Source organism: Galleria mellonella, unplaced genomic scaffold (assembly GCF_026898425.1).
Source record: "Galleria mellonella isolate WM207_F2 unplaced genomic scaffold, CSIRO_AGI_GalMel_v1 utg33, whole genome shotgun sequence".
Classification (NCBI taxonomy): Eukaryota; Metazoa; Arthropoda; class Insecta; order Lepidoptera; family Pyralidae; genus Galleria; species Galleria mellonella.
The window spans coordinates 244,958-255,988 of NW_026442079.1; the positions used below are offsets into that span (position 1 = coordinate 244,958).

General features: G+C 30.3%; 1 protein-coding gene across 2 annotated transcripts in view; it reads right to left on the minus strand.

The window, feature by feature from the left end:
- LOC113521716 (UNC93-like protein) overlaps positions 1 to 10,221 on the minus strand; it is a 112,195-nt gene extending 101,974 nt beyond the window's left edge. For both annotated transcript variants that reach the window (XM_026907363.3, XM_026907354.3), the window contains exon 1: positions 9,983 to 10,221. The gene's annotated coding sequence lies outside the window, so the exon portion shown is untranslated. The remainder of the gene's footprint in view (positions 1 to 9,982) is intronic.
- Positions 10,222 to 11,031: the final 810 nt, after the last annotated feature.

Sequence of the window (11,031 nt, forward strand, 5' to 3'; positions counted from 1 at the left end):
GGTATATATAAAAAGGAATCAAAAAATCACTGCATATAAATTTAACGCACCTAATATTACTAAATAACGATATTCATTAATTTTTAGTGGTTGCCTTGCCATAAGTACGACCTGTTTTCATCGCATTCATTAGCATATTGGACCCTTATTCCCTCGTTTATCAGTCATAATATAGCTTCTTAAGAAAGTGCGTTTTTGATGAGATGTGTATTCATTATTCAAACGCTATTTTTAGAGGTTTGTATCAAAAACAGAAACGTTGTGGTACACATTTATTTATTTGTATGATTAATACTAAAGGTATTGCTATCGATGTGAAATTGAAAATATATTTTTAATTACCTACTAGATAGTAAAAGGTACTTTCTTTCGCAAAATGGTCCGAATTAGGAAGTTAAAATTTCAAATTAAAAATTGGGACCCTATGAAATTTATAGGCTAAAATTTAATCCCAAGAACTAAATAACAAAATCTAGTTAGTAGTATTTCGAATTTATATTTAAATAAAATCACTCATAACTACTCATGTGAATGATATAGTAAACAAAGACTATTTACATTGAATGGGACCTTCAATTTGGAATTCCGACTCGCACTTGGCCAATTTTATTTTTATTTATAATGCGTCTCGAAATTCAACGATGCCTGAGTATTCAACTGTTGATTTAACAGCTTGCTCTATGAATATGTCCACAAATTACTTAACAATAACAATTATAGATATAGTCTAAAGTAAGTACCTTAACTTACAAGGAACACGTCTACATCTCAGCTATTATCTGTCCATTATATGCCTTTACTCCAGGCATAGAATAGGCCACCCCTCCCTTTCCCGTGGGTGTCGTAAGAGGCAACTAAGAGAGGGCGAGGAATGGGTAGCAGCGTACCTCTTAAAACATCTCTGAAGCCTAACTGCAGTTGCTAATTCGCCTGTCAAGCATGGCAACTACTGGCAAAATCTCCCAAGGGGAGGGCTTATGTTCAGCAGAAGATAGTTAATGGCTAGTATAATGATGTTGATGAACGGTGTTTGACAACGTGAAAGTTTTAAATGTAAGTAATTTTAATTAAATAACTGATGGAGGAAGAAAAGCTCTTGATTGGCGATCCATACAGGCAAAAGCAGTGTGAGACGATCCCCTTTTCCCTCCCCGCCTCCCTCCACAAAAACACGTAACAAAAGTTATAGAGGAAGACGAAATATTATATTAGTAGGAGATCTTTGTACAATCGATATGAAAAAAAGGTTTTCTCTATAGTAGTTTTCCTGTAATAAGTTAGTATTATATCAGAATAACTTGACTGCCCACTACTGGATATATGCCTTCCGCATAAGGGGAAATTTGCCAGTAGTTGTCATGCTTGGCAGATGGGTTGGAAATTGCAATTAATCTTTGATAATGTTTTAAGAGAGATGCTGCTGGCCATTTCTAGTCCATTCTGTAGTGAACCCGTACAAACGAATGCAATGTAATATGACCTTGACCTACTATACTTATACAGTGACAACTCAAATATATATATATATATATATATATATATATATATATATATATATATATATATATATATATATATATAGAGCACTAGCTCTCTATAAGACGAATTGTCTTAAGAGGATTCAAAACGGTCTTTCAGGTGGCTATGAATCGTCCCTACAGATGAGATTTATGTTCAACAGTGGACAAATCATAGTTTGATGATTAATCATTAGTTTGCGAACTACTTTGTCAACAAGTGTTCCAATTCTGCTGCAGTTTGTAACAATGCCACCACCGATGTTAACGTTTGCGGCTCCTTCTACAAGGTATGTCTGGTTGCGACCCGATTTGATAATAGCCAAGCCATAAACAGTATTGTTAGGTATTAGCATAGGACCAAACAAGGCTTAGACAGTACACGTAATAAAACGATTAAGCCATGTTATATTCATGTACGAAACACTGATAGGACAGTATTTGATAGATGTCTAAATACATGATTTAATATAAATATCTAACAATAACATTTTATTTGTAAAAAAATACTTCAACCGTAATGAAACGCACCATTGAAATATCCTATGTTTCGTAAACACAAATATTTTTAAAGCAATAATTATGAATTTAAAATGCGTAATCGCATGGTATACAAGTAGATTTTGCTTTAATTAAAGTTTTATTAATTTATTTAATTAACTATTTATAAAAATGGGCGTTTGTTTATAAATAATAAAAAAATATTGTTATGAATTGATAATTTTTAAATCTTCATAATAAAGTGTTTCCAATTATTTTTTATTATTATATTCATATTGCTTTAATTAACAACAAGCAAATATCTTATATGATTATACAATAATAATTCCTAAGTGTACTTACTTACTTACTTACTACAAAAATAATCAATTAATAAAGTTATTTAAAATAAATGATCATGCTTGAAAGTAACTTTAACATAATTTTAGTGCATGAAATTTTATCTTACACACATTCTAGAGACTTTAAATAAATTATTTCCGAAAAGCCACAAAAAAATTCTACTTTATATATTTTCTAAAGAAAATTTTAATTACATTTTATTAATATAAGTAAATTTTTCTCCAAAAAAAAAACAGATCCTTTACTGTGATAAAAAACACTCCGAAGAGAAATGCAACGCTTCATAGTCACTTTAGATTTAAATTTTTTAAATTCGAATACGAAGTTATGTAGCTCACAACGAGCAGAACTTTATTAAATAAAAAAATTAAATAAATTCAGAATTGTCGATGTCACCGACTAACATAGCCATAAAAAGTATAGACCGATTCAGGAACTCCGTATTAAAACCGTTTAAAAATAATTAAATAAATGTCTAAAGTTTTTTGTGTTTTAATACGAGTTAAAACTTTCAATAAATGAATATGGGTCAACATTTTTTAATTACCTACATTTGTCACACAAATTAAGCCTCGGTGCATTTGCCTACATTGCCAAATCCCTATGCGACGAGTCGCTGAACAAAACCAGTTATCTCAGATTCCACTTCGGGACCGGTTTTTGCCCGCAATAGGTTTCTGTTTAAGACCAAAATAACCTGAAAGCAATGGCTGTTACTGTCTGGATAAAAACTGAGATCCTATGTGGTGCGCGCCAGTTATTTGAACTTGCATTGAGTTGCGAGCTTCATATGTGGGTCGTTTTAAGCAAACAGCATCACCGTTTGGTCTACAATCGATATATGGCGGTAATTACATATTGAACAGTCAAATTATTTACACATTTTCTTTTTATAATGATATAAAAAAACTTCAAAATACATGATCTTGTATAAAACTTGCACTTAAAGTGCTCTTAATTGAAATTATTAATTTATAATAATGTATACAAAAAATTTGTACACGTAATAATTTCGCATCATTTTGAAAATCTTTGTGGTACGACATTTGACAACAGTTGTCACTGGTCGGCTAGAAAACTTAGAAAAAAGTGTAGTCTAGTTAACTGCGCTCTATTTACAATACCGTTCTTTAGTCTATGAATGTGTATCTTGAATTTTTATACATCAATTCTTTATATATTTTAATATTTTGTTTAAATTTCCGTCAAGAAATATTCAATTTAATTTGTGATTAATTAGGAAAAGAAACCATTACATCGTTGTACATACTAATGTATCCATAACTAATTGTCGAACTTAGTGCTGGGTTAAATACTTTAAAAATTAGAATAAAACAGTAAAGATAAAAATATAATTAGTAAATAAGTATCGGGGTTAGTTTGTATGCAATTGTAATGCAATGTGAGAAGTAATTAAAAAATAATGTAGATTTAGAACGTCAAACTAACAGTTCTTTAAATTATTATTTAAACTGATTTAAACTTGTTATATAGATCAAGACAAACACATTTATAATGCCATTATATTGTTTGTAGAGCGATATAAATATAAAAAAAAAACTAGATTATTACCCTTTTTTAAATAAAACTTAAAATATCAAACAAACTGACGGCCTACCTAAAAGAAAGTTGTACTTGTCGACTATAGACATGAACAGTACCATGGACATAACAGAGAGTATAATATGATGTGATACTTCCAAATTTATTGATATATGGATAATTAAAAATAAAATGCTAAAAATATGTTTATTGTTAAATAAAATTTAATTTGACATTTATAGTTTTATTTTTACATTGAATTTGGAAAAAATACAATCAGTTTTTACCCTTGAACACTTTATAGTTTTCTTCTAGCTTCTAATTCGGTTAAGTCCGCAATTCTATATCACATCTTTTTTATGTGCCCAATGTAAATTATTTACAACAAAGATTTAAAATTCCAAACTAGTATATTCTAAAATAACGATTTCATTCATAACAAAATTAATATTGACTATTAAGTAATTTCATTAAACTTATTTTAAAGCGAATAAAACGCATGGATGAACATGCGTTATCATGCGTTTCATGCAATATTTTACTTATATTGAAAATATTTGAATTTAGAATTCGGAATTTTGTTATCTTCAAGTCGGTTTTAGTTTGCAATAAGGTTTTTGTTTAGTGAAAATGAATGAATATTGGTTCCATAATCAATATGAAAATAAATAGTAAAAAAATAAAAAAGTGCAATGACAAATTATTCAAGAAATTTCAAAATTGTATATCATAATTTGTCTACAAAAATCAAAACAAATATTATAGTTGACTCACAAAAAAATACAGGTAAATTAAAAACCTCTTCATTTTGAATGTCGTTTAAGAGTAACTGCCTTTGTCATCTTAAGAAAAAATCGCCGTTTGGGTAACTACCCAAAGAGATATATAGAGAGATATGTGACATCAAAAAGTTACAAGTTCTGATCGTGGAATATCTAGCTGCCAGTATGTTCAATCAATCACATCTAAGTAAAAACTTAACGGTGTGTACGACAATAAAACAAGAATACTTTACATGGTGTAGTGGTGAATATTAATGGTGAACATAACAAATGAAAACGTTCACGGAATATGAATAAGATTTAAGATTTGTAGCGAATTGTCGCTACCATCCTTCGACGAATAGAAAATCTCGCGAACACCGCGCACAAACTTCCCCAGCTATGTTACGCAATGCCTCCCATGTTTCTCCATACTTATGGCAACCGCAAGCTGGTTAGCGGTAGTTATTTATCTAGTTAATTTCTAATAACGACCACATTATTTTAAAAGGAATGCCACTCAGATGGCTCGTTTGGAATGTATTTCGTGTTAGATTAGTAGAAAATATTCCTCCTACGCTTATTGAATCTTTCTGCTCACTCTTTGCCATTAGTAAGCAACTGGTTTTTTTTTTAATGGCATGAAAATGGAATGGTAACTGCATCTGCGCTATTAATTTACACTGGTAAGACACCAATGAATACGAAGTCAGGCCAGTCGGTTCTACGTCATTAATTCCCCAGGGAGAGGAAGTTCACATAATAGGGTGGGTACTATTGCTAGCAACTTTGCGATTAATCTCCGTTACTAAAAATATTTAATGATATTTATCAATGTATAGATAAATAACTCGACCGAGGGCATTCCGAACAGGTATTAATAAGATTCCGCAACTGCGGATAAAGATTTTGACTTGGCTCATCATATGTTTGCTAGTTATGAATTTAAAATAACCACAAACATAATGTTTATTGAAAGCTTAGTTTATATTTTTAATATGCACCAAAAGTACTTTACAGTTTAAACCGAATTATCACGGGGGAATAAAATATTGCATGTTTTCTATAAAGACTCCTTTTCGAATGGGATACAATGATTATTTGTATATTTGAAATATCAAAAAATTCGAAAGAACACTGAATCAAATATAAAGAAGTTCATTTTAAAATATTTACAACTAGCTTTTCTATAATTAAAACGTTCGATTTAACACATGTTAAAGTAAGTATAAGAATTAATAAATATTTTTAATAGGTATAAGCGAGAAACATAACTTATAAATAAGTTATGTCCTAACTTAGCACATAGGTAGATAAATGTACTAATTCACGCGGGCAAAGACGCAGTATGCTGGTAGTTCAATAAACAGTGCAACGTATAAATATATAAGTCTTAGTCAATCGGTACCCTAGACTATTACCACAATAAATAAGATTTCGCTTCTAGTAAAATATAAATCACATCATTGTGAAATTGTGTACGACACGAAAATACGTCTAAGTAATTGCAACGTTTCATGTTTCTTATAAATTGAGACCTCTTAATCGCTAATTAACTAACCTTCGAAAATCGGAGACAACCTCTTTAAGTACAAAGCAAACGAGGTATCAAATAACATTTGAACGCACTAGACTTTATTCGTGACTTTGTCTGTATGATCGGAATGAATTGATTAGCCGGGATATAAAGTAGTGTGTGTCCTTCTCCACCGCAAATAGTACGTGTATACCTACTAAATTTTATGACATTAGTTGAGTTATTAAAGTATCAAAATGCAACAAAGAAACTCACTTTTACGTTTATAATATTAGTAAGGATACGTTTTATTTTAATCTTATAAAAAATATCTCTACTGATATGAGATGTAGTTTCATGATGCTAAAATCAGTATCTTGTATTTAGTATTTAGTTACATATTTGTTTATTAATACATCATGAGGTTATAAAACTGTTATGTAAATATATTAATTAATCGTCCTCTACATGGATCCCGTTAGGGTGTTGCAAATTATATATATAATAAGTTTATTTCAAAATAAATGTAACAAACATTTTTAAATATATGTGACACCTATCATTAAATATATAATAATAATATATACTATAATTATAATTTCTTAATTTCCTCGATAAATAAAATTTATTATATATTCAATTTATTTTCCTTTCTCGTTTTGAGGTACACACTATATTTACTGTAATTTGCTTTGTGCTACAGTTTTAAACAAGTTGATTCACAATAGATCCGGCAATTAAATTTTATACATTGATATACTTTTACGACTTTTCGTAGTTGCTTTATTGAACCATTTTAGCTGCATTTTCTGCTAAAGAGCTGTACCCATAGCTACACTTACATCTAGTATCACTAAAGCCTTTATTTGACAAACGAATGTAAACTTTCAAAGTAATATAAATTTAAATAGGAGTGTGTAAAAATAGAAAAGTCTAGTGAAAAGCGGTTAAATTAATATTCTGGTCCACGATATATCTCTCTGCCTAGTTTTTAAAATTGGACGTACCGATATAAACTTAGGAAAAAATGGGACTCATTGACTGATCGAAATCCACATCACTGAATTAGCTAGCTTATTGTTAAACTGAGCAAACCTGGGGATTTATACTACTACGTTATCTGTAATATATACGATTATAACGTTCTTATTACATGCCAGGTATAACATTTTTTTTATTACTTTCAAAGTGTTTACTTTAGAAGAATTAAAACTCAATAATTTTTACCAAAGAACATAACTTGATTAGAAAAATTTTCAACCGACCTTGAAACTTGGAACATACTTCTGTATTTGTATTTAACCGGATGCCTTTGCCAATTTCGAATTAAATTTGAGGATTGTTTTTCTAAAAGAAAAATAATTTTTAATACATGAATAATAAAAATTCTTTTTCCAAAAATTGTCTATTTATTTTACAAACGACTTTTCGATTGTAAATTTTAATAAATTGTAGTTGTACTAGTTATAGATTTATAAAGATTAAGCTGCTAGAATCAGTGATTTAGTAATAATATTACCTATTCTATATTTATTAATAGCTCTTAGTGCAATATACACTATCTTAATCGTACGTATATATAATATACGTATCCTTGTATGTTATTTTTTAATATTTAATTTTATATATAAGTAATTATTACAATGGTATAATAAGTAATTATTACATTCATCCAGTACTAAATTAATTTTGAAATGGTTGATAATAAACGGTATAATTATTATTTTTGCAACTAAAAATTATACGCCTATTATTTATAATTAAAAGTTATAGTTTTTAGGGTTCCGTGCGAAAAGGTATAAAGGAACTCTTATGGCGCGACTTGACCGTCCGTCCATCTGTTACAGCGCTATATCACGTTTGTATTTATAGTAAGTTTATTATTGTAATCTTATGAAGTAAACTGTAAAAAGTATCTAGATATTTATTTATTTATACTTTTGTACACATTAAAATATGTCTACAGGGCGGACTTAATGCCTGATGGCATTCTACATAAGTCAATCGTTACGTTAAACAGGGAGAGTAAATGATATCTATCTATCTACCTCAGCAAATATTAATGTTGTCGATTTGATATTTGGAATAGTTTTACGCATCATTAGCTTGCGTATATCGAATGGTATAATTGAAACAATATTTTTATTTCTAACTAGCTTTTAGCTTTTTTTTAGACCAAACAGAGTACTCAAAATTTTAAAATCGACCTGTTAGTCAAAGTGAATTATCATATGAAAGGGCTTCATTTTTATATTTTAAAACGGATTTTTATTTATTTTTATGATCTGTTACTTTTTATTTAAATAAATCATATTACAAGAAGAATAAAACGACATTTCTACATCTTTATTTGTAATGTTTTTGAGAAATTATCACAATACCTCCAAAAACAAATTTGGATCTGCGGTCTTGTTTTTAAACACAATTAAGTATATATTTTTTTATATTTACTTATATAATATATTATTTATTTCTTTTGTTTTTATCAATAAATAAATACTTTTATATGAATACAATTACTTCATAAATGGAATAAATATTGTTTAATACTAAGTAATATATTAATTTAAAAATACCTTTATAAAATATGACAAATATATTGCTCTTATGTGCAACTAACTATCATTGATTATGTAATTTGTTTTTATTACGAAAATACATAGAGAAAACGAGATAGTTTAATTCACCGCAAACAATTAATGCGTGAACGCGTAAAACCAGTTTCACACAAAATGATAAATCCGTATTATAAATTAACTTTAATAGTAATGATAACCGTGTTTTAGTTTCAAATATTTCACGTCTGATAATGCATAAGTGTTAATTATTTACAAGAAAAATATTTATTTGTGCAACTAACTTTTAACTTTTTAACTAACAACTAACTTTGGGTAACTAGTCTATAGATTTGACAACGAATATTAATTTATCAACAGACATGGGTACATTGATGCATGTTTCTCATTTTGTGTGTATATATATTTATACTATTTGAAAATAGATTTATTTAAATATACCATCTATATAAAGTCTATAGGGTTAACGTTAACTCTATTCAAACAAGGCAGAAAGATATTATATAGACCTTATTTAATGGGTATGAAAAAAAAAATAGTTTTATACTAATCGCTTCTTTATGAACACTATCCGATAATGATAATTAATTACATTGGCTATAAAACTATGTTTTAATAACTCTCATATTTGATATGTAATTGTTCAATATCACGTTAATTGTGCAGAATATTTTAACATTTCTGCAGAATAGTATAGGTGTTATTAAAATAGGTTTTTATGTCTCGCACCAGTCGCGGTCATAATGCGGTAACAAAAGAACCAAACATACGCGTCGAATTGAGAGCCAGTTTTCACTGTGACATCAATAAGAACGAAATATTTAAACGTACATAAAATATTAGCAAAAGAGACGAGTACTGCCGTATCGTGACTCGGTATACATTACTTCACCGCATCTGAATATTTACAAATACCATCGGAGCTGTTAACCTTAACAGCGCAACATCGTGCATTCAGTGCAGCGTAGGTAATTGGTAATCCAAGTGGTTGGGGAACGGCGACTGTCTGAGATACGCCAACGCATAAGTATCCGCGAATGAGCGGCGCGGACGCGGTTGCAGAAAACTGCGCCGGCGCCACCGCCACGACCACCGTCCGCCGCTCAAGGTGTGGACCTTTTCGAAAGTCAAATCGAAATCGGATTATCGGCGGCCCCACCGTCCCAAACTCGCATACGCAGCAACATTCGCAACGCCTGTTTACAAAACATAAACTGGTGTACTCACCTGTTGAAATATTTCAGAGGTCCAAGCCGCTGCGGATTCCTCGTAGGTGTCTCTTGTCAAGAGAGAAGTCCGGTTTTGCATTCACGTACCGAAGCACGATCACACTGCGTGAGAGAAAGGACGCGCAACTCGCTCACAAGTGAACACTATCGCGTGTTGTGCCTCGGCGGTTCTTAGCAAGAGTGGGCGTCGCGAAAGCGTGTTGGCGTTCGCGGGACTCAGCTTGAACTGAAGGCCGCGAGGCGCGGGGGCCACTTTATGATAGCGCGAGCGCACCCCGCCGACGCCTGCGCCGCCGACGGACGCAGCCTGCGCCCGCGCAGCACATCTCGGCGGCTGTCCTGAAAACTCCTGAAAGATTCGAAACAATTAATGTAACTTCAGGAAACAGATATACAAGCATGAAAATAAGATTTTCAATGTTTTTAATTTATAGATTCATGTTTGGTTAAATTTCAGTACCAATTCCAACTGGAATTAGAATTATATTTATTTAATAACTTGATTACTGTTATATATTTTTATTCTGAAATATACTGAAACATTCTCCAACTGTAATTTTACCTTTTGTTTCATAAAAAAAATCTTAACTAAATTAGTATGAGATTAATCCTTAAAAAGGAAGAATAAAAAAGTAAAATAAATAAAAAAAGATGTTGTGAAACAAACACAAAATAATAAATATAAACGTTAAATACGTTAGTTGAAAAGAATGTAAGTCGTATTTTTAAAAAGAGTTTCTGCTTTGAATAAAAAACAGAGAGTCCAAATAAACAATAAATGATTCCATTTCTAAATAATTATGTTTAATTAATTATTAATTAACAAACAACTCTGAGCTTAAGAATTCTGTTTGTGAAGAGACCAGTAAGAAAATTGTTTAAGGTCCATCCACACTTGTCAAAGCCTACATGTGTTGATTAATATCACACCAATTAATTACATTCTATCTGCATCCACCAGTATGATTCCGTATCAATGCTTGGCGAAAATTAACTAAAGAACTAAAAGATTTCTATAACGGACATTTGTTGAACAATTAATCAAAA